Source organism: Vicugna pacos, chromosome 5, assembly GCF_048564905.1.
Source record: "Vicugna pacos chromosome 5, VicPac4, whole genome shotgun sequence".
Taxonomy (NCBI): Eukaryota; Metazoa; Chordata; class Mammalia; order Artiodactyla; family Camelidae; genus Vicugna; species Vicugna pacos.
In genome coordinates, this window is record NC_132991.1 from 67,451,691 (window position 1) to 67,477,864 (window position 26,174).

Consider the following 26,174-nt stretch of genomic DNA (forward strand, 5'->3'; position numbering starts at 1 on the left):
ATCTCTGCTAGAAAATGTAGATACAAAACCCAATAAGATATATCTTCCAGGATATTAGTAAGAGCTCGCAATCTAGGAGATATTGAATACAAAACAAATGACTATTTTTTTTCCAAAGTGGAATGTGAGGTTTGACATAAGAAAGATGTAAAATGCTAGAAGAGGTCAAGGAAGATCAAGGTCACATCTGTTTTCCATGGGTTGGGGGCAATCGGGGAAGTCTAGACAGGGAAACTGGAATCTGGAGGAATCTGAAACCTCCAGTACCTATAGCTACAGCAGATGTTAAACACGGCCCAACACCTAGCCAAATGAATGTGGATCGGAATGACTGGAGAGCTTTTAGTAAGCAAGGAAATCGATACAAATTGAGGCGCCTAATTGGAAAGCTGTGGTCAGACAATGTTGACTGGAGAGTAGAGAATATGAAGAATGGAGATGGAAGTTACATTGAGAAAAATGCCTAAGCCTCCTAAATAACTAGGATAAAGAGGTATTTATGTTAGTACATGATTCAGAGCATGATTTTGTGCAGAAGAGTGGCATCATCAACACCACAACTTATTGTTTGCAAACAAATAAAAATTGGTTAACTTCAGTTTGAAAGAGCTTAATTGGAAGTATGCTTGGTAGCTGAGAGAAAACAAGAAGACTGAAGAGCCTTGGGAAACGGACAATGGAAGATGCTGAGACATGGCTGACTGTGCTGCAGGCCTAGTTGGGTTAGAAATCCCACCCCCACCCCAACCTCCCAGAGGGCATTCTTAGACTCCTAACTCTGCTGCAACCATTGCTCAGGACACAGATTGTAGACCCCCTGATGCCACCACAGTGAATGTTCTTGCATACTCTGGGCTCAGAGTTCTAGATGGGCTGTCTGATTGGCTAAGTTTAGGTCATGCGCCCTCACCTGCTAGGGGTCCCAAAGAACAAATATGTGGCCATCTCTATGTCTGCAGTGGGTTTCTCCAAAGGAAAAAGAGAATTCAGATGTTAACTGGTTAAAAAAATCCAACAAATGCCCATCACAGAATCCCAGATGAAATCATGTTTATGCAAGGTCACTAAGGGTGGACAGAATTTCTAAGAGAAAAGCATCAAGTGTTCCTGTGATATAAAGGGAAGTGGGGAAAAAAGTCATTGGGCATTACAGTCAGGAGGTCATCTATGCCCTGGAATTTTTAAATGAATTCTATTTGCATATACATCCAGAGCATATAAATGCATATTCAAATTACATGACATATGCAAATATGCAGCTTTAATTATTTGCTATGCAAATTTATATTTTGAGAATCCAGTATATCACTTGGAAAAGACTATTAACTCTTTCAGGACAACATGGAACCAAAAGTCTACTACTTTTATGTGTGATTTGGTGTCAATTTTGAATGAAAATAATAAATTGAATAAAGCATCCAGATAGGACTATAAGAATGTATGCAATGCTCTGCTCTGTCTTCATGTTATGCAACACATAAAGCACCCAGGAAGGAAAGGCCTTTTTTTTAATTGAAGTATAGTTGATTTACAATGTTGTGTTAGTTTCTAGTGTACAGCATAGTGATTCAGTTATACATATATGTATATATCTTTCTTTTTCAGACTCTTTTCCATTATTGGTTATTATGAGACACTGAATATAGTTCCCTGTGCTATACAATAGGACCTTGTAGTTCCTTTCATAAGAAACTCTTGTTTTAAAATATCCTTCAGAACAGACTCCACAATCTCTCTTAGCACTCATATAACCATCTTACTAGAGTTAAGTATCCATTGTGGCTATAAATGTGAATCTTAAGCGAGACAAGCAAAAATTTTTAATACCTCATTATTTGAAGAGATAGTGAAGCTGATGCTGAGAGAAAACTCACAAATATGTTCAGAAAATTTATAACATGAGACAGCTCGGCATTTGCCAATATTTAAAGGTTATGGCCGTCATGCTGGAAAGTGGCGTGAAGTTTTCACCCTTTTCAAATAATTGGTCATCACACTGATGGGTAAAATTGTGCATGTCAGAGATTCCTGCGCTGATGTAAGGAAATTGATAGACACTGTTTAAAGGAAGCCCAAGTTTTTGTGCATCAGTATGTCATGCTGGGAATAATTATACAACTGTTTTGTTACCCTCAGTACTGTGTCATGTATTATAATATCCACTGATTCTTGCAGAGTTCCTTTGTTTTGCACAGTGCAGCAGTTCTGGGAAATACATATTTGCAAGAGGGATGCTAATATACTTTATAAATGAAGACCAAAGCTTAGTAACCCTGATGAACACTGTCGTTCCTGTGGAGGGTGCATTTAGATATGGCCCTCACTCTATATTCATTAAGGTTAGCATAACCAACATGAAATTATAGGCTAATAGGTCTAGAAGGGTCTTCAAGAGGTCAACCAGTGTTTGCTGCAGCCATCAAGTAAGTCTGCACTCAAGTTATCCATCCTCATAAGAATCATCATCAACAAATCCTTTAGCACACACTGTGTGTGTGTGTGTGTGTGTGTGTGTGTGAATATATGTGTTTGTGTGGCTGTTCCAAGTGCCCAGCAAAGTCAGGAAGGGCCAGTTAGCTTCAGATCTCTTCAGTAATATGTCCTTAAGTAGCTTATTATCATTTAGCATTTCATACTTGCAGAGGGATTTCCCAGCACTTATGAATCCTCAGAAGTTTAGTGTAAGAAAGGGCAGTTGTAGTTCTTCCACACAAAAGTACAGCAATTAAGAGAGGTTTATAAACCAGTGACTGAGTAAGGATTAGAATCCACGGGCCTTGACCCTGAACTCTTTCAAGTCCACTACCTTTTTTTTTTCAATTGACCTTTCCCTTTGGGTATTACCTTAATCTATTAGATCCTGACAGATCCAGCAGGACCAGGAGACTGGGCAGGAGAGAACTAAAATTAGACTTCTCAAGCCTAAGGCATGTTTACCAAGTGACTTGACTTCCAGTAGCTTCACCTCATTGGAGGGGCTTGTACCGCTTTGCACCATTGCTGGGTTAGTTTGCTCTCGGCCCGGGGAAGGGAAGTCTTGGAATGGGAGTGTGGGGGGCACTGAGTTTCCCCACCTTGAGGTGACAGGCGTATACATCCTAGGAAAATACAATATGTCCCCAGTTAAAAAGCAAACATATTGTAATAAACAAAGACCTTTCTGACTTTTGTCATCAATGTTAATTAATATTACAGGCTGGTTGTATTTATTGAGCCTACCCAGGTGCATTGCTGGGCTGGGGATGTTAGTCCATATTGCAATAATTATGGCCAGGCAAACCAGTTGGAATGAGAACCGGATGCTTCTTATTCTTAAAACTTGCTTCAGATGTCCCTTTGGAACTGACAAATTGCTCAGGTGAAAGTCATCCCCTGCCAGGTTTCTGCAATTTTCCCAGCTTCGTGCAACTTTTCATTTTCTTGTTTCTTGTCATGAATGTAGAAAAAGAGCCACCTAATACCCTTGGGACGGCATTTACAGTGTGGCTGCAAAGTGGATGTGCTGGACGAGTCAGGACTTCAGGATTTGTCAGCTGGACAAATAACCACATGGGGTCATCTCTACCACAAACTGGGAAGTGCTTTTGTTCCGAGGCAGCTGGCGAGGATGCGCTGATTTAACTCTATGCCAACTGTGCATACTTTACCCAGGAGGTAACCACCACCCGGGCAGAATCCTGACTCTGTCATACCATTGGGGCAAGAGAAAGAAAACTCATGGTCACAAATTAGAAACTTTAGGCTGAAAAGGTCAGTCAGGTCATCCTAATGTAGGTAAGTAAATGATCTGAGGTAACTCATGACTGTTTCCAGGTAGCCATTTTCTGCCATTGTAAATGAACTCAATATATTTGTAAATATGTGTAGTTGTGAAAAACAAAAAAGTAATTTGCCTGGGCAGCGTCCCGTCCATCATGTGATACCTCGGTGGGGGTGATCATCTGGCATTTGGATCAAGGCATTGCAGACCCACAGCAAGAAATGCTCAGCCTGTCACTCATTTCCTTGGTAATCAGATCCAGGGAAACAAACTAGCCCATCCCGCCCAACGCCTGTACATTTATTTGTACAAGAAAGCAAACGTTAAAGCATCCTACTGAGGAGAGTATTAGAGACTTTTATCGGGCATCAGTGAGCCCTTTGGGGAAGGGACCTGAACTGCTGAAAAATGTGTTTGGTACAAGTCATAGAAACCTAACTAAGCGGGGTTTAACCAAATAGGGGTTTGTTTCCCTTGTGTCATGAGAAGGGTGGCGGCGGCCAACGATGGGGCCGGAGGCTCCCGGACACCATGGCCGCGGACTCTGCTGCCTGCGCTCATCTTGAGCGCTCCGCGTTCCATCCTCGCACTCGTTGCTGCGTGATGGCAGGACAGCGGCTGCGTCTTCTGTCTCTTCTCTCGTCTACGCTCCCTTGCTGCCCTCTTCTTCTGCTACTAAGGGTTTGTGTGATTACATTGCCTCCCCGCCCTTCGCCCCAATAATTCCAGGATAGTTGCCCTCTTTTAACGTCGGCTGATTAATCACCTTAATTTCATCTGCGAAGTCCCTGGACAGCCCCTAAGGACAGCCCCTGTGTATGACCGAATAACCAAGGGCTGGGAATCTTGGAAGACATCTTCAGAATTCTGCCTGCTGCACGGAGGAGCTCACGGTCCATAATTTTAGCTACCTGAGAAAACCCTTCTGCGAAACAATGCTGTAACCAAATGACTGTCAAATGCTAAACCACAGCATATCCAGGCCATACAAACTCAACCAGGACAAAATGCTTACAGAGAAGCCCATGGTCACCGAGTGAGTCGAAAACATACAAAAGCCAAATATACCAAGAGCTCTAAGTTCCGTTAGTCATTTCTGGTCTCACTGGACGTTTTTAATCGATGACATAACACTGATTTTATTTTAACTAGGACCATGGGAAGAGAGTAATGTCTGAACATAAACACATCAATATCTTTTGTTGCAGTGTTTCCTAAAATGGGGTACAAAACCAGAAGGTATGTGAGTTAATTTTAGGTGCTATGCTAAATATTTTTAGTTTTGACACTTAATGGATTTAAATTTGTTTTATTTTAATTGAAGTATAGTCCATTTACAATGTTGTGTTGGTTTCACAGGTACAGCAATGTCATTCAGTTATACATATATCTCTCTTTTTTTCAGATTCTTTTCCACTATTGGAACAAGATATTGAATATAGTCCCCTGTGCCATACAGTAGGTCCTTGTTGTTTATCTGTTTTATATATAGTAGTTTGTATGATTTAATCCCAAACTCCTAATTTATCCCTCCCCTTCTTTCCCCTTTGGTAACCATAAGTTTGTTTTTATGTCTGTGGGTTTATTTCAATTTTGTAAATAAATTGATTTGTATCATTTTTTAGATTCCACATATAAATGATATATGGTATTTATCTTTCTCTGTCTGACTTACTTCACTTAGTGTGATTATCTCTAGGTCCATCCATGTTGCTGCAAACAGCATTATTTCATTCTTTTTTATGGTTGAGTAATATTCCATTTGTGTGTATGTATGTGTGTGTGTGTATACACCACAACTTCTTTATACAGTCATCTGTAGATGGACATTTAGGTTGTTTCCATGTCTTGGCCATTGTAAATAGCTCTGCTATGAACATTGGGGTGAATGTATCTTTTCTAGAGTTTTTATCTTTTCCAGATATACACCCAGGAGTGGGATTGCTGGATCATATTGGAACTCTATTTTTAGTTTTTAAAGAGATCTCCATACTGTTCTCCACAATGGCTGCACCAATGTACATCCCCACCAACAATACAGGAGGGTTCCCTTCTCTCCACACCCTCTCCAGCACCCACCTTCCATCTGTGCACTCCCTGAAATCAGAGGTCCAATCTCATGGCTGCCACTGTATACATACAATAAAAATTATGAAGGCAATAAATGTGTGACTGAAGTTTTGGAAACCTGGTCTGTCATAATCGCTGAGAACACATTTATCATTCATGTTGTTCTAAGATACAGTCCTAAAAATTCTACCTGCAAGCAAGGGTAGCTCTCTTGTTCTGCAGACAGAGGAACAAATGGGCTTTGAGTAGATTTCTTTACAAAGCTGTGCTAGACTCACTGAGTGGATGTTTCTTTTCCTTTTTTTGTTCTCTTTCCCTTCTCAGCTTCTAACATGTCCTCCCTCAAGTCCATATGTGTCTCTGCTCTTTGGCTTTCTGATTTGGTCTTCCCCAGTCGGCAGAGGAGCTCCCTTGACCTAAGCATGAATGAAGAAAAAAAAAATGCCATTGTCTGAATACTAAGAATTTCCTAAAGGGGGTAAGTGTTCTGGAAACTCTGACTGTGAGGGTAGGAATAACAGGTTAGTGAATACCTGTTTCGTTAATTATTTCTCCTTTGAGGCACGTACGTTAGTATTCGTTTAGCACTGGATAAATCCATTTCACCCCCACTCTCTTTCTCTCCTTTTGCATTTAGTAAAGTAGGATCCCAACTCTGTCATTATATTCTTTAATCCCAGTAAAAATTAAAACTACAAGTGTGACATGTCATGAGAATGGTTCTAAAACAAAGATGCATGGATGCTCTCGGGTTTTCCATAGAGAAGATATGGAATTAGGAAAAATTTCAAATGGTCGAGAGAGTCCCTGAACGCTCCCGGGTGTGAACATAATGTGAGGAATGTGTCCATGGATACACCAGCCAGGCAAACATTGAGAAGGATGGAAAATGGGTTTCAGTAGCCTGAAGCTTTGATGAAAGGTACAGGAGGCTTCGATTCCACTTGTTTTTGGACGCCATCCCAGAGCTATCACCTTACTGCTGCTTCTGGTGCATTACGTGGACATGCAGAAGATGAGGATAGGATTTTCATATTTTTAATCCCTCTCCTGTCACACTAGATAAATATCTCACTATGAAATACTTTCAGAAGAAGAGTCTAAACTGCAGTAGGAAATGGAGCCACGTAAAAATCTTCAGATGTGAAGATTAATGAACCAAGCCAAGGAGCTCAGCTAGTGGGCTGTCGTAGTACCAGAAACACAGGCGCCACTGACTGGAGGTTTTATCTTCATGCTTGGTTGTCTCTGAAACTGTGAGCCCACGAATCCTCTGGAAGGAACTGCCTAGAAGCAGATGCCACCACAAAACCCACCTGAATGTTTGCTTTCAGCACAGCCCAGGGTTATGAATGTGGGTCTGTTTTAGTTCACATCTCCTCCCTGAAAATAGGACAGTTTTTCACTTCGGAGAAGCAAAATGTGAGTCCCACAAAGGTACAGATATTTGTCCAAGGTTACCCCGCGGCACTAGTTAAGAGTAAGAAACCAGGGGTAGGACTCAAGCTTCCTGACTTTGGTTTCAATATTTCAGAGTTTCCACCTCCCCCTTGGACATTACTTATGTATGGAACTTGAATACACACAGAGATTGCTCAAGTACCTATATTTAAGGAGACTTAGCTGTAGCCCAGCTATTCATATCTCCCCACTAATGCTCCTGCAGCAAAGAATAAAAACAAGGGGAGAATTTAATGCCTATTGAAAGCTGACTCCAAACATGTGAAGGTGAAAGAGTGTGACTGGAAGGCTTAGCTGCCTGTTGAGTTCTTTTCTTCAACAAGTCGAGTAGCCTGTTGTGAGCTGCTTTCACACGATTAACACATCTGGATCAAGTGGTCATACACTGGGGACTTTTTAGACTGTGAAAGTAGCTTTGTAGGCAAACTTGTGTTAGAAAGAAATACTTCTGAAGAACAAAGGCTAACTTTGTAGAGTACACCCCTCCCCTCTCTCTCAGCCTCAATTCCACTGGGCTTTGGATTGAGATTGGGTTAAACCGATATACTTATCTGGAGTAACAAACATTGTTCTCCTGTTCTGGATTATGTTTGCTTTCAAGGTGGCCCTCTGGATCCCCGATCAGATCCCCAAATCAGACCAGCTAGCCAAACAGCCAACAGAGTGTGTGGAGTCTGCTGATACTCCCCATCTGCAACTCTAGTCCTGTCCCCACCCTCCTCCACACCCCAAGAGGCTGGCCCATGGCAAGTGCATTCGTGGGCTCCTGTGCCCTCTGGCTACTGGTTGGTTTCAGCCAGCGGAAGGCACTGGTGGGAGAGCAGAGGGTGGGAAGATTGGGAGGTCTGGCATTTATCCTACATGTCTGGTTTCATCAACATCATCACCTCTTTCATCCTTTACCTCTCCAGATTTCTGGGATTAAATTCCAGAATAAGAGTCTGTGCTCCTTGTCAGGCCACAGTTTGTGGATAATTACTTTCTCATATAAAAGTCTAGCTTCCATCAGACAACCCTTTCTCTAAATATACTCTGTCCTGGTTCTGGTAACTGTACACAAAGAGCCAGAACTAAAGCAAGAGAAAAGCCAGACTCAAGAAAGCATCAAATGGCTCAGGAGCAAAAAAAGGGAAAGAATAAAGTGACAAGTGTCTTCCACTCGCCTTGCTGTTGGTGTGTGCGTGGTGCACTGGTGGGCTACTATGAGTAAAAATGGGGAACATGGCTTCTTGACATCACAACCTCCTTTTCTTCCCCCTCCACCAACGCCTCTCCTTCCCCCTCATTCCTCTCTGAAGAATGAGTGACAACAAAGGGCAAGGATATTTGTTGAATCAAAATGCCAACGGTTGCAGTTTTCCTTGAAAGGAACAAAGGGATTGAAAGTCACCCAGTCCATGGGCTCTTACTCTGGAATTCACTTCCAGAAATCTGGGGAGGCAAAGGATGAAAGGAGACAATGAAGCCAGATGTGGAGAAGGCGTTCATTAAATGGAGCAGCTGTTAATGGATGCTCTCTTGATCTTTCTTCTCAGTGATGGCCTTGTTTTTTCCCTTCGTGCTACCATTCCATTGTGAAGGCCTGGAGGCTAAGATGTGGGCATGGTTTGCTTCTAGACCTGTCTCTAGCCAAGCGGAAGGGATCCTCCAGTCCCTGAGGTTCCCTGCTGAGGTTCAGGGCCAAAGCCCCAGCTGGCTGTGGTAGACAGCACCTTGTTTAGAGAGAAGATGGCTCTTGTAAGCAGACACAACAAAATGTCATCATAGCTGCATACCATTTAATGAGATTTGCAATATCCACAGTCAGTCTCAGCGAGTTTCTGTCACGTTTAAGTGACTAAAATGTGTCATGGAAGCCATGAGATTCAACCACTTCCTCATTCAGGATTGGAAGACTTGTTTGCCAGAGACAGCCCTCTAAATACTGAATCTTGATGGTCGTTTTCATGCTCCTAACATCCAAGAAGGCTGGAATTTCTCGCAGTCAACTGCAGGTCCTGTTTGACTCTGTGAAAAAAAGCTTTGTCTCCAGGGATGTCTTAACTGGAGCATCAACATACTGACACTGAAACACGTGAGCTTCATGTATGCCAAGCCAGCCTTCTGGAGAACCCAAAGCTCCCTGAAGTTGGGATTTGTTGACTTATTAATGTTCTTTTCTGTAAAGCCCACAAAGCAGCACACACCTGGCCAGGCGTGTAAGGCTTCAGCTTACACCTTACAACAGTACTTGCCATGCAGACGAGTAACTGCCGACCCCCAGCCTGACCCCGTTTAGCTGCTGAGATCTGATGGGAGCAGAGCAGCAGGTGACATGGCTCTGAGCTTAATTAAAGGAATGGTTTTGTTCCATCCATGCTCATCCTTTCCCCTCTTCTCCCCGTAATGCTCACACATGCCAAGAAAATCACATTGAGGATGAGATTATGACCTAGTGATCTCATTCGGGATGTGACATTATCTCATTTCAACAGCCTGGGAAGAGCGATGTCATTTTCAGCTCTGGGAGAAATTTGACCAGCGACAGAGTGAAATGCAGCCCAGACTTTTCACTTTCCTGTTGTTCTCCAAGGCAAGGGGTCCCCAGCCAGCTGTGTCTGGGAATACACACACTTTCCTAATCTCTAATAAACAGCTTGCTGGCACTGGAGATGCCCCCACCCCGCCCCCATCTCCTTTCCACAGGTTAGTGGAATTCACATGTGTCCCAGAAGTGAGACATATACATTCAGGGAAGGAGAAAATTATAGTCTTCTCATTCCAATGCCTTTGCTTCCTCCACACCCACCATCCCCAAACAAGCAAAGGATTTCTGCCTTCTTCACAAAAAGGTAGCGATTTCAACCTCTTAAACCTATTACTCAATATTAAAAGGATTTGGCTACAGAATAGCCTCCTTAAAAATAACTTTTCTCGGCTTTCTCTTTTGATCTGCTTTTGGTCAGTTTCATTCATCTGCTCATGGCTGGCTGCCTGGATTAATTTTCTGGACTGAATACATTTCCTTGCATTACCAACATATGTGACAAATAACTAATCTGACTCATCAAAATGCATTAGAATGCAATGTTCCAGTTACCGAAGGACATTTGAAATTCAGCAAGTTGCCTTCTAACTCTTCCTGCCAGAGATAGTAAAAAATTATGAAGAGGTAGAGATGGGCTGAAGCCCACTTTGGGCCCAGAATTTGTATCAGACTCTGTGATCACTGCTCCAGCAATCCAAGAAAACTTGGCCCCGCCTCTGTTTGTTTTGTACTTCCTAAAATATTTTTCAAATTAAAATTTGAAATATAACCAGAGTAACTTCTAAGAAGCCTAGCTTAGCCCAGACTATGAATCACCCAAAACAGAATTAAGTGAAGGTACTAGATGTGCCTAACACTGTTTAAAGTATCCTAAATATATTATTCCTATTCTAGGACCATTTTCATGTTCTACATTTGCACACAGACCTTCTAAATCAGGCAATAGCTGGGCTGTATGAGTAATAACTCTAAATGAGATGTAAAAGATGTGTAGCAAAGAATGTAGTTAAACATCAGTGCTTAACTGGGTGTAATGGACATCTTTCAAGAATCTCCCACTATGTCCAAGAAAGGACTGGAAAACAGATTACACAGCTTGTTACAACTCTATTTTAAATTATAGATTAGAACATGTTTTAGCACAAAGGGCTGGTATGGAGTCAGAATCCCAAGAATATTAAGCATGATTGCTATATAGATAAATATATTAAAATAGTTTAACCAATATACCTGTTAATGACTTGTAATTTCTTTTCCAGCATTGTTGTATCTTGTTTTTGTTTTTTTTTTTCTCATGGTTTTGTCTTGTTTCTATTTTGGAGTCTCATACCCCTTTGTTCTCACCATTACAGGTCTGGGGGACTTTTTGAGGGAAAAATGAAGCTTGGATTGGAGTTGGCAGAGAATTCCAGGGCTACAGAGGCAAATCTGGACTTCGCCTGACTTTCTTCCTAAAGTGATCTAGTCTTCTTTTTCTGCCTGTATTTATCTATAAAAGGAAGATTGTGAATGATTTGCCTCCTTGTATGATTGTAAATGAAAAATAAGCCTATCTCACAAACACACCACGGAGCGCCTTGCCAATAGAATACATGAACTGATGTAGCCAGGCATCCAGCTGGTCACCCGGAGAGGCTGCAAGGGTGCATTCTCACGTCCTGGAACCTCGCTGTTGATGCCTCTCCATGTTCTTGGGAGAAGTGTCCTCCTTACAGGCAAACACCATGTGCCTGTGGCATTTTGGTCAGCTTCCCCAGAGAATAATGCTGAAGACTGTGCAGCGTGGTGCTTCAACGTGTGGGTTCTGGGTCTGACTGCAAGGGTTCAAATCCTAGATCCATCACTTTTTAACTTTATGCCTTGGAGCAATTCATTTACCCTTTCCAAGGATATGGAAAATCTCCAAGAGTAATTGTAAGGATTATTCATAAATGCAGCAATGACGGTAAACCACTCAGCACCATGCCTGGTAAATAGTAAATACTTATTTATGTTATTATTACTAAGACATATAAGCTAAGAGTTTGGGGGTACTTAGGGAGAGGATAGCATACAAAAGAATGAAAGATATAATCCCCCATCTCAGGAACCTACAATCTAATTAGAGAAAAAGCACATATATCCAATATATAGAAATCATTATGAGACTGCTGTGGGCAGAAGAGAAGTTTTCTGCTCTTGATTAAACTTCTGAAATTGTCTTATTCAGGGACTTACAAGAATGACAACATTGGCCACATTGTAGATAGATCTAAATTGGATTTGGATTAGCCAAGACTAATGGCAGGTGTAGGTCAGTTTCTTATTCTGTGGGGTCAGGTTTTAGAAATTCTTAAAAGGGGAAAGTCCCTTTAGAGGAAGCTTATTTAAGACTGTGTCAATTGGTATGCTTTCCATGGGCAAACTATCTTTAATGAATACTGTGTTAGACTCTTTTAAAAAGTTCTCCACAATTAAGGTTTTGTCTTCTAGAAGAGGAGGGGGAAATCTTCCACTGGAAATGGCTTTCAATCCACTTGCAAACTCCTTGAGGGCTGAGCCACTTTTTACTTTCTCTTTATGTCTAATTGCACCTGGAAAAGTTTGAGTTGGAACTCTACAAATTTTAAAACAATTGAATCAAACTGGATTGCATAATTGAAGAACTTGGTTATTGTTACTCTTGCTTTGAGATTGCCTTGATGAAGGCAAAGTAGGCTTGCAGGACGGCTGTGAGCCCTTCTGTCTTTCCTTGTCATCTTCATGGTGGGGAGAGGGTCTCCTGAGCAAAGAAATCAACTGATGAGATTTCAAAACACTTTCTGATAACCCAGAGCTGCCCAAGCTAATCCTAGCTTCCCACAGACTTAATTCGTTGTCTTTCCCTTTTATTCATCTATAAAGGGCTTTTAATTTAGAGGGGAGTATACCTGAATTGAGGTGTATCAGAACCTTTGGTGGCCAAGGAAAGTTTGCAAAAATCCCCCAGGTGATTCCCCATGATCTCTTCTACCCACAACCCCCAAAACACAGGCCAGCTGGAAATAACTGCTCCAGAATAACATCTTTACCTAAAGTCTAAAAGTTGACTTCTTTCTCAAACCCCCTGACCCCGTGTGACTGGGAATACTGAGATCATCTTTAGTTTTATTGAGGAAACATTGCTATCTGAAATTCTTATTGTACCTAAATCACTTGGCAGAAAAAAAATTTCTGAGGATAAGATGAAAGAAAGACCAATGGAGGACGCACTAAACAATGCTACAGATTAGCATTAACATCATTTTGCCTGTGTAACTGAGACATGTTCCAGAAATGTTTGAGATTATGGGATAGAGAAATGTGTATGTGTGTGGAACATAGATGTCAGCCTTTCCAGCTATGTTTTACAGCTGGGGGAACTTACAGACGTGGTCTGGGATCCTTACCTTCTTTAGCCCCAGCACCGTATTTGCCTCTTCAGATCGAAACAGGAAGGAACTTGCAAACCAAGACAATACTGGAAAGCCTGCTAGTTTTCCTGGGAGCTCTGCTCTGTGTGGGGGACAGGCAAGCACCTAAGACGATCTGGGTGAGCAGGGAGACCACTGCTCCAGCCAGCACCAGAGCTAAGGGCTTTGCTTGGGAACGAATAGGAGCCACCACTGTAGCTTATGAAAATGTCTTTTTTTTTTTGTATGTATGTATGTGTGTGTGTATATATATATATATAATTGAAATATAGTCAGTTTACAATGTAGTGTTGAATTTTAAAAGTAAGACCCAGAGGGTGCTCTTGGCTACCCATTTCTCTCCCTCACCGTTAAATCCCAGGAAGAGACACTCTCCCTTACACCAAGAGCAGAGCTGAATCCTAAGAACCCCCAGGGAGGCAGTGTCCTGGGGGAAGGAGCTCTCGAGGAGAGAAGAAAAGGCCTCAAACGGCCTTCCCTCCTCCTCTGGCAGCGTGCTCACCAAATGACTTCAGCTGACTTAGTTCAGACCTAGACTGGGTGTGTTTCTTCCAGGAAGGCTCTAAGGTTGGGAGGGAAAAGTAGATCAGAGTGGTGACAGGGGAAAAAAACATGGTGGTTGCTCAGTGGGGATGAAAGCTTAAGGGAGAAAGTCAACAGGGGCTCTCCCAGTGGAAAGAAGATAGAAAGTCAGGCTGAAATCAAAGCAGGACAAACAGGGAGCCTGAGGTTGGTATCCACGTGCCCTCAGAGACCCCCACACGTGGCCGAGCAACGGCAGCTTACACAGCCACACACGGTGAGTGTCCCTGCGCATGGCCTCGAGCAGCTGAAGCCCACGCAGTGGGTGCCGGATAGGGAAATGGCTTCAGCAGGGATGAGGGGACCCCAAGCCCTGCTTGATCGAGGTGAGAACACTCCATCGGAGCCAGAGAACTCAGTTTTGATCTGAAGAGAAAGGACAGAACTGAAACCTACAGCAAGAAGACTGTTCAACAAGTTCTTATGGGAGGGAGTTGGGGGAAGAGGAAGAGAAAAAAACAGATCAACTTGGGGCAAGGGATGAAATTAGGGAAACAAACAAGAAAGAACAAAGTCTCAAGATGGAAGAGGAGCCTGACAGTGACAACGTTTAGCCACTAACATTAACCGAGCACTTGCTGTGTGTTCAGTCCTCACAACAAGGGTTGGCAAACTTCTCCTGTAAAGAACCAGATAGTGTTGTGGACCAGACGGGCTGCCTTCATAGCATGAGAGCAGCCACAGAAAATAAAGAGATGAATCAGCACGGCTGGATTTGCCCCACAGGCCTTAGTTCTTCTACTCCTGCAGAGAGATGGGTGGTAGGATTATCTCCATTGCAGATGTGAAGACTGAGGCTCAGAGGGGCCGAGAGGGAGAGGTCCCTGGTTCTCCCTTGGCTGGCACACCCTCAGAGGGTGAGCATGGGTTCACAAGGAAGAGACTTGTGGAATGCCAGGTAAACTGGGCAACGCGACCCTGGGCACAGGGAACTGGCAGGCACCTGGCACTCTCCAGATAGCCCTCACATTATGACTGAAAAACCAAAACTGTCTCATTAAACAGACCTCTTGAGTGTGGTTTTTCAGGTACATGTTGGGGCTGAAGAGACGTTGAAAAAAGGAGCAAAGCCTGCTGAATCTTTGGTTGTATTCTTTGGGGGAACATCTTCTAGATACGTTACCCCTCCCAGTGCTGGTGGTACAGTCACCGCGGGGGAGATGTGACCGGCTGGTGTTGGGAAAGCACAATGTCTTCAGAGCCAGACAGCCCTGCTTCACCTGCTCACCTAACTAATGGGTGTACCATCTTGGGCAGTGGACAGATGGGTCCCTGCCTTTGAAGGGCTTGAAATCTACAACAGAAGGCACATAACAGATTTCACATTATCAGGGATCTTCCTGAAGTGGTTTTGCTATTGTATCTTTGAGACTAATGTACTGGAGTGTATGTTTGCTGTTGAAGCCCCATGTTTGGTGCTCCTCGAAGATTATGGTTTTCTGCTGCATCACTTAGGGTATTTATGACACTGACACTGACGAAGTAAATTTCACAGTGACAGTAATACGGGTCTGTGCTTTAATTGCCAAAGGGACTGCAGAGCCTCACTAACAGAAAAAGAAAATGTGAAAGAAAGCAGAGTTAGGACATGACACTTACACATTTCTCTTGCAGTGGAAACCCTAAAATCGTGAAGATGTCAGCCTTTCCAGCTATGTTTTACAGCTGGGGGAACTTACAGACATGGTCGGGGATCCTTACCTTCTTTAGCCCCAGCACCATATTTGCCTCTTCAGATCAAGACAGGAAGGAACTTGCAAACCAAGACAATACTGGAAAGCCTGCTAGTTTTCCTGGGAGCTCTGCTCTGTGTGGGGGACAGGCAAGCACCTAAGACTGGACCTGAGTGAGCAGGGAGACCACTGCTCCAGCCAGCACCAGAGCTGAGGGCTTTGCTTGGGGACAAATAGGAGCCACCACTGTAGCTTATGAAAATGTCTTTTTTTTTGGTATATATATATTTTTAATTGAAATATAGTCAGTTTACAATGTTGTGTCAATTTCTGGTATATAGCATAATGCTTCAATCATACATGGACACACATATATTTGTGTTCTTATTTTTTTCACCATAAGTTAGTACAAGATACTGAATATAGTTCCCCGTGCTAGACAGTATGAACTTGTTAATCGGATTTCGTGAGAATCCTCCTTTATTTTGAAGCGAGAGACACTCTGCCAGAGTTCAGTAGGTGTTTTGTGTGATTCAATGGGTTTGCAGATGTAATTATTGGTGTATTTGTGTGAGTCTCTCTACTCTGCCATCTGGGCACCTCTCGAAAGTGTCTTCTAATGAGACTTTTCTGACCTGAGCCTTCAATGACGTCTGTCATCCCAAGAGGGCTACGGTTGATTCATCTTTAAGCTGCGGCTTCTACTCGTGTGATTTGTTGTGTAGACCCAGTGTGGTCCAATACAGTAGCCGCTAGCCACATGTGGCTGTTTAAATTTAAATTAATCATAACTAAATGAAATTAAAACTTCATTTCCTCAGTGGCACGAGCCACGTTTCAAGTGTTCAACAGCCATGCGTAGTTAGTGGCCAGCATGCTGGGCAGGACAAGTATTTCCATCACTAGTGAAAATTCTCTTGGATAATACTGTCCCCAAAGATTGGCAGCTGTAGAGAGTCGGAGCAGGCATTGTCCACATGGCCTCCTGGACACCTACCTGCAAGGACTGGGAGTCATATGTCAATACATATGACTTGATGGAGCTATTTTGATGGAGCTGATTAAAACGCACTCATGTTTTCATTGTATTTTTGACAGTGCAACAGCTGACTCGGTTTAAAATTTACATACGAACAAGGTAAAATGTGCAAGAAAAAGAGACAGGAAGAAACTTATCCCAAAATAGCAAGCATGATTGTTTTGAGTGGTTGCAATAGGTGTTATCATTTTGTTTCTGGCTATTTACAGTGGACTGTGAAGCTACAGTATGGGTTTTTCTTTTTCTTTTTTTTAATCTGCTCCTCCCATAACGTATGACACAGTGACACAGGAAGAAATTCCTGGAACCAGCCATGGCTGAAGCTATTCACTCCAGATGAATTTCTTCCAACTGAGCCAGATCAGCTGATTTGAGTTGAGTTTTTGCCACCAACAAATAATGACTAATTTTGCTGATTTTATGAATTTCTATAGCTTCTACAATGTGCATGTATTTCTCATAAAAGTGGGGGGAAAAACTTGGAAAGTATAAGTGATAAATGGTGTTCTATTTTGTTTTCCATCCATGTATTGATATTCATGAGCCTTACAAAGCAGTTTATCCAAATAAGCTAGAACCGACTTCCAAAAATCCACTAGGAACACATAAACACACCCAAATAACTTTGTCTATTAAAAGGAAATTCGAGACAACAGTTATTGTTGAACTGTTTGGAGTCCTGGCAGAAACACTCCCCCAAAATATGATGGGAACATCTTCCATAACCCTATTCATCAGACTTGGTTGTAAAATGCAGAGTAACATCTCACTTGACCAATGAAACCCAAATTAGCAGAATTTATCATTAGAAAGCATTCTCATTTGCTAATCTGGCTAGTTCCAAGGATACTAAATCACAATTTTCCATTTTAACAAATAAGCCTATTTGCAAGTCCTCTGACACCCAGTTTGGCTGATCAAATGCCTCCACCAGGCTTGGCTCTAAACACAGGCTAGAGGGAATTTGCCCTGGGGTGATATTTCAGTTGGTGATGCTACTGAAGAGATTTTGAATTACCGCATTCTGCAGATACTTTTCCCCTCCAAATTGATTGGCCAGCAATGGAGTCACACAAGTATTTACATCTCTCACCTTTCTGCAACTCCACTAAGCACTAAATGCCGGTGTCTCCTTGACTATAACTTTGAGACACCTAGGGCAAAGCCAAAAGAAAATGACACATCGCAGAGGCCAAGCGAGGTGGCTTCTCTTTGAGCCATTCCTCTGTGTTTTCCTGTTTTTTTTTTAAGTCTTCTGACAGTGGGCTAGTCTGGGCCTTTAAACACATTAATCCTTTCCTTAAAGTCACACGGTCCACAGTTTGCTTAGAGGTGGCTCCTACGGCTGGCTAATGTTGGATGGAATGTGCTGACGTGCTGCCTGCTGACATGGCTTCCCCTGCCCCTCCTCCCCTCCAGCCAGAGATGTGTCCCCCGCCTGCTAGAGCATCTGCCCCTGCTATTGTTCTCCCCCTCCAAGGAGGGTGCTGACCTGCTGGGCAGACGGCCATCGAAGGGCAGAGCCATCTGCAGCTGTGCAGGAGGAAGTGCCTGAAACAAATGCACTGGATGCTTTTGGTACCTGCTCCCTACGCAGCAGCCTGTCTTCCTACCATTGTTATCCCACGGATCTTCCCTTTTGGTCTCCAAAAAGCAAAACTTCCCTTCTTCCCCTCCCCAGACTGGCTCCCTTTGCTCAGCAGCCTCTCATTTTGTGTCTGAGCTTCCCAGCGTGGCTTGCCGTGTCCATGGCGTCTCTGACTTGTGTAAAGCTGGGCTCTCTCTGGGTCTTCATCTCATAGGAATGATACTGCTGTGGTCAGGGTGCACGTTTTCCCAAGGATTTTCATGTTTACTATCTCATTTGAACTTCATATCCTCTCTGAGAACCAGATAAGGTGGGATTATCATCTATATGTTACAGGTGAAGAAGCTATTACATTTTTTTCTTACTTAAAATCTAATAGAATGTCCTCATTCTTCTTCACTTGATTTTTTGGCTCTGAGCCTTTACCATGAATGAACACTCCCAAAGAGGGAAATGGTTGCAGAGGTTTACAGTCACAGGAAAAAAAAAAGGCTAATTATAGAGAGAGTTTATCAATATATTCCTCCTCATCAAAAACAAAAGGTATTTTTAACTAGCTGTAGCTGGGCATTCTCACACAGCTATGTTATGGAACATAAAAATGTGTCCTTCTCATTCTGTTTCCCGCTGGGAAAAATTCATACATATTATTACAACTAATAATAATAGTAACTAATATTTGTTGTGGTATTTTACTGGGTGCCAGACACTGTGCTAAATTCACCATGTGATCCTAATAACAACCCTATGAGGCATTTATTAAGGAAAATAAAGACTAAAATAACAATTTAAAGACCATGTGAGAGTCAATTTAGCATCCCAACTACGAGTATAGAAGTTGGAACTAGATAGTCTAGGTTCAAATCCCTGTCCTCACACTAGCTGTGGTAGCTTGACCATGTGACAATTTCTCTGTGCCTCAATTTTCTGATCTGTAAAATGTGGTAATAATAGTACCTACTTCCAGGATTGTTGTGAGAATGAATGAGCCAACAGGTTTAGCATATGGCATTTGCTCTATAGCACTTGGAACAGTGTCTGGCCCAAAGTAAATGCTATATGAATGTTGCTATAATTCCTGCACAGCAGTGTGACACTCAGCTAGTTAATCTCTCTGTGTCCTCGTTTCTTAGTTTCTCCATCTGTAAAACAGGAACCACAACGCTGCATACCTAATAAGGCTTTTATGGGTGAGAGGGAGATACCCTTAAGCTATCAGTGTCTGGCACCTTGTAAATGCTCAATAAATCTTAGTTATCATTGTCTTAGGTCCTAACTTGACACATCTAGGGGCCAGTAACTATATTTAAATTGCTGGGTCCATTCGATTTTAGATCTAGTTGTACCCAAACTCAATTTTAGACAATGCGAACAAAACCAGATATAAAAATTATTTGTGAGTGAAAAGAAGTGAAAATAGCCCAGAGTATGATCAGTGGTCCATTAAACCAGTTCTGTTGCTTCTCCTTCCTGATTCAGCTCAGCTGGCATCGCTTATCTTCTAGGTTAATGGCTTCTTCTCGTAAGGAAGGTGGTCCTCAAAGTCGCTGCTGCCTCATGGAGGCACTTGGCTCTATGAAAGCTCACAGGTTTCTGCAGAAGGGACAGGGTGGCATGGGGAGCATTTCAAGGATATTGAAACCTTAGGTAATAAATGACAGCACAGATGTCCCACTCAACCTCTATCTGACACCATATTATGGGGAAGAAATACGGGAGTTGAGAACATTGGGGAATCTGAACAGACACAAAACTCTAAGCTGCTGCTGCTGGGGTCAAAGGCTCAGCGAGTGTTGAGGAAGGGTTGTGCATGGGAGGCCAACCAGCAGAAGCTTGTCTTGGAGGCGAGGGAGCAGGTGTCTGGCGCCTCTCAGATCTGGAGCTGGTTCCTACCTCCGCTGACATTTACAAGGCTTAATGGCAGTGTGTATCTCTGCCAAGGACTGCGAGCATGCGATTGATACAGCCTGTGCCCACCTCCTTGTTCCATGTGAAAATGTGCTCTCCCGCCCACCCAATTAAGAAAATAGGACATAGAAACCAGAGGAGGGATTGTTATCGTATTTCAGTTGGTTTCAGTCACATAGTTTGTCTTAGTGCAGAATTCTGGATTGCCACCTTCCTGGAAAAGAGAACAAAAACAAAACCAAAAATCACCTCCTTACAAATCCTCACCCCTTTTCCCCTCCAGATCTTCATGAATTAGGCATCTTCACTGGCCACCACCTGCAAAATCACCAGAGTGACCTCCAGCTGGTCAGAAATCCAATACTGTGACAGCATCGACAAGGTCTGTCCCCTTTCCTGAGACCTGATGAGAATGAATGAAAGTCAGAGGCAGAGGCCTGCTCTTTTTTGTTTAAAGCCATGTCAAAGCATGCTTTGAAAGGGCCCTACTTCATGCTTGACGAAGTCTGCTCTGAGCCCAGACTCTGGAATGGATGGGTACTTGCAGGCCTTTCGAGACTCCTGTGTGGAATTTCATTACTGAGATTCTCCAGGTCATTTCCCGTGCAAGTCAACACCCTAATGACTGTGCCGTTCACACTCTGGAGGGCTGACTCAGCGAGCCAAGCCGCCTTCCCACTCAGGGCCGTGAGCGGCACCTTCCAAATTCTGCAGTGGTGACAGATCTGTTGCAAAGATGAGAGGCGCTATTTTTCTTGAAATAGAATTTGTCCCCCTGGAGATATGAATGCCAGCAGCCCGCGAGGGTCCCATGACTGGAACAAAATTCCCATTAACAAAGACGCCGTAGGACATAATGGGGAGATCCAAACGTGTCCCTGAAGCCGAGGTTTAGATGAGCCCTTGGCTCTTTTCGCCCTGCTTCGCAAGTTTGGTGGGCCTTTTTAGTGCTATAAGAAACAGTAAAACACAGGCAGAAGCACTTCCTTAAAAGATCATCGAATCACAGTGCTTCAAAATAAACTCATGACAAGACTCCTGTAATTTAGAAAACACAGACATAGAAGTCACCTTTGTCCAAAAGCTTTGCACATCTAAGCATCAGGACAGCACAGAACTTCCTAAGGCATGTGGCCCCAGATGCAGCTTATGGTATTCGACTGCTGACACAGAATTTGCTTCACATCAGTTTTTCCTGATACAATGAAATCTATAGCTTTTGCATTAACAGAACCATTAGGAAGTTGGGCTCTGAAGGCTTGAACGCATGATGCCAAGACTTCTGTTCGAGACCTGCTGAGTGAGCTGGGCTCCCCACGCTCCCCCTGGCAGGAATTCCCCATCTGTTTTCCCACCCACTTTGGAAAGAGTGACTTGGGATTTGGTGCCGGTGCTTGAATTTGTCACATTCGGGAGTAACTACGGCTTTCTAGAAGCAGAAACGCATCCTGCCAGAGCTAGTATTTGGGCTTGAGCTGTAACTTCGAAGTTTCTTTGATCCAAGCCCTCACCAGTAACTGCCGCCCGCGACTGATGTGCCGTGATCAGTGGTGCTGTTTGTCCACAGAAGACGCTATGTGATGAAAGCACCCAGACAGTCCCCATTGTGACGGAAAACATCTCATGCTTTGAAAGTCTGTATCAGTTAACGTGGTGGCAATTAAGACATCGCTTTCTGAGTTTTGCAAGTCTTAATGGAGAAAATTAAAAGAGGCAAAGCTTCAAATGGATCGAAAACGAAAGTATGTTTGAAATCGCCCAGTAAGTAATTTTTGTGCCACTGCTTATGAAATTATTGAGAAGACTGTGAGCAACTTGAGGACAAGAGTGACAGCACCTTTCTCTCTGAGGTCTTTACTGCACAGTCATGCAGCTGCCTGTTCTGTGTCCATGATATATTTGTTGTATAAGGAAATCATGCTCTAAAAATAGAATGTTGTAAAGTCCTAAGCACTGGGATCTTTTATACACAGTATTTAAGATGTCTGAAGGTCTTGCCTTGTTGGCAATCTGTTGAAGGTACTGAATAAACCTCAACATGCTAAAGCAACATTTTGTTGCTATAGATCCCTGATCCCTTTTCTGAAGCCCCCCTGAGGCCATGTGTGTTGAAATTCAGAATTTTTTAGATTTTAGAAAGGGAAAGAATATGGTAAAGGTGCCATCAATTACCTAACCAGCCAGGACATCTGGAGCTCCCTATAATCAGATGTTAGTGTTTCTGCAGAGGTTTATGTGTGTGAATAGCGACACTTGGTAGGATAACTGTAAACAAAAGCTCCAGATAGCTTTGTGTCAGTTCAAGTCAGGTTTCCTTCCAAAAGACTTAACGAAAAACTTCTGTTGTTCATAGCTCTTTGGATTCTGGAATTATGGGTAAGGAATTGTGGCGTATAATCTGCATGGACTTTGACTTCTCCAAAAGCAGGGTTGTCAAAATTAGAGATGCTTCACTGTTTCATTTTTGTTATTTCCCCCAAATGAATTATTTTGAAGTATGAGTTAAATCCAAGTCTCCTTTATGTATTAGCTCCTCGAAGGAGTTAGTTGGCACTTTAGGAAGTTATATTTTAAACTACTTTCTTTCGTCTGCATTTAGGTTAAGCCAAATTTCTATTTTCCAATGCAGAACAACTTTTCTATTCATCCAGCCATCCATCTGTCCATCCATTCAGAGCAATACATTTATTTAAGGGTTGATATGTGCAAAACAAACACCATGCTAGGCTCTGATGATCCTTGAGTGGTGCAGAAGTGGTAGTGAGTAAAAACACCAGAAAGCAGGGATTTAAACTATCAAGCACGATATTCATGAAAAAATAATACGCATAAGATAGCCCCTCTCAACCAAGGCAGCTAATGTTATTGACACAAGAACAAGGAGACTGGGCTCTGGAGCTCCCTGGACATCATGAGCTGGAAGATGCTTTTTGGTCCAGCCATGGTCAGGAGGCAGTGACATTACTGAGGAGTAACCTCTGCTGTTCTAGAGGGGAAAGCAGGATGGAGAGGCAGAGACAGATGTCACCTTCACACGGAGGCTGAGTGCTGGAGGCGTTCATGCCAGAACACACCAGAAGCTGTTATTTCAGGACAGAAAGGGATAAAAAGAAATAACAGCAGAAAAAATTACTCATCTCTAATACGGGAAGATTTCAGAGGGCCACTTGGCTTAGCCAGAGACCTCAGGTCACTGTCGAAAATAAACCCCTCTCAGCCCTTTATTCTTACCTAATTTCACCCACAGTATGTTGTAACTAATATCCCTGTCGTCTTGATAATTCACTGAAAGAGAGAGAGAGATTCCTTTCTCAGAGGTAAGAAAAAAAAGGCAATGAAATAAAGATCTTTAGAGATATTATGTGAGACAAAGAAGGCTGTAGAAAGCACAAGGGGAAGACATTAAGAAATGGTTACTGGGGTGAGATGAAATAAGACATTGACTGTAAGTAGACACGTGCACGGAAAAATAAACACACTCCTCTCTGTCTATGTGTGGAAACCTTCCTGGTTCTTTCAGTATTGCTTGGGTCACAAATAAAACCCGTGACCACAGCGTGGCTGGTTTCCAGGCCCCGGATGTCACAGGGATGTGAGCACATGGGGCCAGCAGCTGCCTCCCTCGGCTGCCACGTGGCGTGCTGGCTCCATGAAGAACTTTGTTTTTCTTCTCAGGGGTCACTAAGTGGCTCTGTGTTTTATGTTCAATTACATTTCTACTAATCCTAAACTACAGAAAAACGTTGCTGCCGACGCTCCCCTTTCCCCCTCCCAAAGCAACACAGTCCGCAGAGAAACCTTTTATAGTACAAGCCCCGCCTCCTTCATGTGAGAAAAGACCCAAATGCCGCCAGGCTGCCCACCGGGCTTTCAAAAAGGTGCTTCATGGGCGGGACCCTGGGTTTCCAAGGCGTCCTGCGAATAGTGCCTCTTGTGAGAGCGGATGCTGTAGCAAGTCCTTCATTTTAATTCAATTTGCAAAGAAAATAATGCTCAATACACAGCGGGGGGGGGGGGGGGTCAGTTAGTGCCTGCTCTTTATTTGGTCCTAAAGGGGCATCTGAGGCTTTGAGTAGCAGAGCAGACCTCTGCTTATTCGGACTTTGACGCTCTCCTTCCTCCCCGTGGTGTTGAGATTTAATGCGCTCTAAACCCCACTATCCGTGCAAACATCTGATTTTATAAACATCTATATATATACATAAAACATTTTACATGAACACTCCTCTTCTTTGTTTGGAACAGACTCAAAGTGAGGAGTCGCATTTCCACTCACCAGCAGACCCTCTCAACTCTCCATGATGTAGAAGACGTATTTGGTCACATTTCAGCGACGACGGGGAGAACGCTGCAGCACCAAGAAACAGAAAACGCGGTCTAAGTAAGCCTCTGCATCTCATGATAAATAGGTGACAGCTCTGGGACTGATTGTTCTGGAAACAGAGGGAAATGGGAATGCACTGAAAGAACTCAAGGGAGAGAGAAAAGGGGCGCCCCTCCTGGTCACGCACAGCCCCGGGTCAGGAGAGGTACACGTCTGGGGGATGAAAATCAAAGGAGCATAGATGTTAATAAAATGGGGACCTATTCCTCTCTCCAGACACCGTCAGGCGAAAATTACTTATCACCTGCTGGAGCGGCTGTGAGAACGGGCCCGCGACCAAGTGGGTGGCAGGGAGGATTCTGTGACGAGTAAGCCACCTACGGAGGGAGCCCTGCAGCAGGCTTGCCCGGCTCCTAGCGGAGCATCCCGGCTCTGTCGCCTCATTAGGGGACAACAGCTGTGTCTGCCTATAATTAGCTCACAGTTCAATAGTTAGCTCCAGTCCCTTCCACCTGTACTGCTGGCAACATGGAAAGTATAGAAGCACGTGTTGTTTTTTTCTTTTTCTTTTTTTTTTTTTTACATTTTTTATTGATTCATAATCATTTTACAGTGTTGTGTCAAATTCAAGGGATAGACTGGGATTTCAAAACTGTAGAATAGATAAACAAGATTACACTGTATAGCACAGGGAAATATACACAAAATGTTATGATAAATTGTGCTGAACACTGGAAGTTGTTTTTTTCTTAAATCACCTCCACTTACACACATTGTTAAGCAACTAATAGAAAACAACCGTACCTTCCGCAGCTCCCTTCCCCCCGGAACGCTTTTTAAAAGCAAGTAGGGGAAAGCCTTTGTTTTTATGAGCCCCAGTTCCCATTTCCCATCTCACCTCCGTGCTCCATGGCCCGCCCCCCCACCATCCCCGCCCAAATTAGAGAAAGTCCCTAGCGCTGTCAACCAACCCACCACGCGTCAGGCCATAAAATCTTATTTTCAGCCACCTGCAGGATGATGGAGGGAAGAGGAAACTGCACTGAGGAAGGGTGGGGGGGTAGAGCCCCAGCTGGCGGCTGAAGATGGTTTCAACAGAATTCTTAGGGGGAGGGGGCGGGGTGGAAGGGTGCGGAGGCTCGGGTCATTTCCTGCCAGGTCTGGGCTGCATGGGGGGGAAACCCATAATCACACTGTCTCACAGTTCCATTAGTGTCAAAGCTCATTAGGAGCCAAATCCCCTCGGCAGCAGTGGGCACACAAAAGAAAGGCCCAGCCAAAGTCTGCGGAGTGCGGAGCCGTGGGTGCAGTGTGGGGGCGGGCGGGGCGAGGGATGGTAAAATTCCCGGCTGGGTAATTAGAGTCAGCGGGGAAGCAGCGAGGCCCGAGCAAGACCTCTCATTTCTCTCCTGGCTGTTTAAGAGGATTGGCAGGGCTGCTTCCCTCCAGGGGCGAGGCGAGGGGCCTGTGTCATAATTCACAAAGGAAAGCGAGCGTCCGTTTGCGTCCTGTTCCCGGGATAAGCCGAGGAGGTGGTTACTATCGTCATCAGTGTCCGGGTAGGTAGGACAGGAGCATGGTGCCAGGTGGTTGCCTTGGGTGTAGTTAATTGAAGAAACTTAGGGAGTTGACTAGTGGACTTCTACTGAGCTCATCTGAATAGGTTCATATTCTTTCTGCATCGGGGAAGGGAACTTACCAAGGCTGCGGAGGCGGGACGAAATGTGGCGGCCTTGTTACCTGTACCAGCGGGCTTTGTTCTTCCATTATGTCGCTCTGGTTTCCCTCAAATCCAGCTGCAACGAGAAAGC

The 26,174-nt window shown here is 43.6% G+C and overlaps 2 long non-coding RNA genes across 3 annotated transcripts; one reads left to right on the forward strand and one right to left on the reverse strand.

The window, feature by feature from the left end:
- The first annotated feature begins 4,274 nt into the window (after positions 1 to 4,274).
- Positions 4,275 to 11,331, forward strand: LOC140696646 (uncharacterized). Its single transcript, XR_012073154.1, has 5 exons — positions 4,275 to 4,796; positions 4,913 to 4,999; positions 5,166 to 5,218; positions 6,155 to 6,308; positions 11,171 to 11,331. It is a non-coding gene; the product is annotated as an uncharacterized lncRNA (long non-coding RNA).
- Positions 11,332 to 20,177: 8,846 nt separating this feature from the next.
- LOC140696647 (uncharacterized) lies at positions 20,178 to 25,754 on the reverse strand. Of its 2 annotated transcripts, none has more exons than XR_012073155.1 (4): positions 25,374 to 25,754; positions 24,316 to 24,472; positions 23,271 to 23,324; positions 20,178 to 20,253 (listed from the first exon to the last, which is right to left on the reverse strand). It is a non-coding gene; the product is annotated as an uncharacterized lncRNA (long non-coding RNA). The 2 variants fall into 2 exon arrangements; XR_012073156.1 differs by lacking the exon at positions 20,178 to 20,253 and adding an exon at positions 22,881 to 23,119.
- Positions 25,755 to 26,174: the final 420 nt, after the last annotated feature.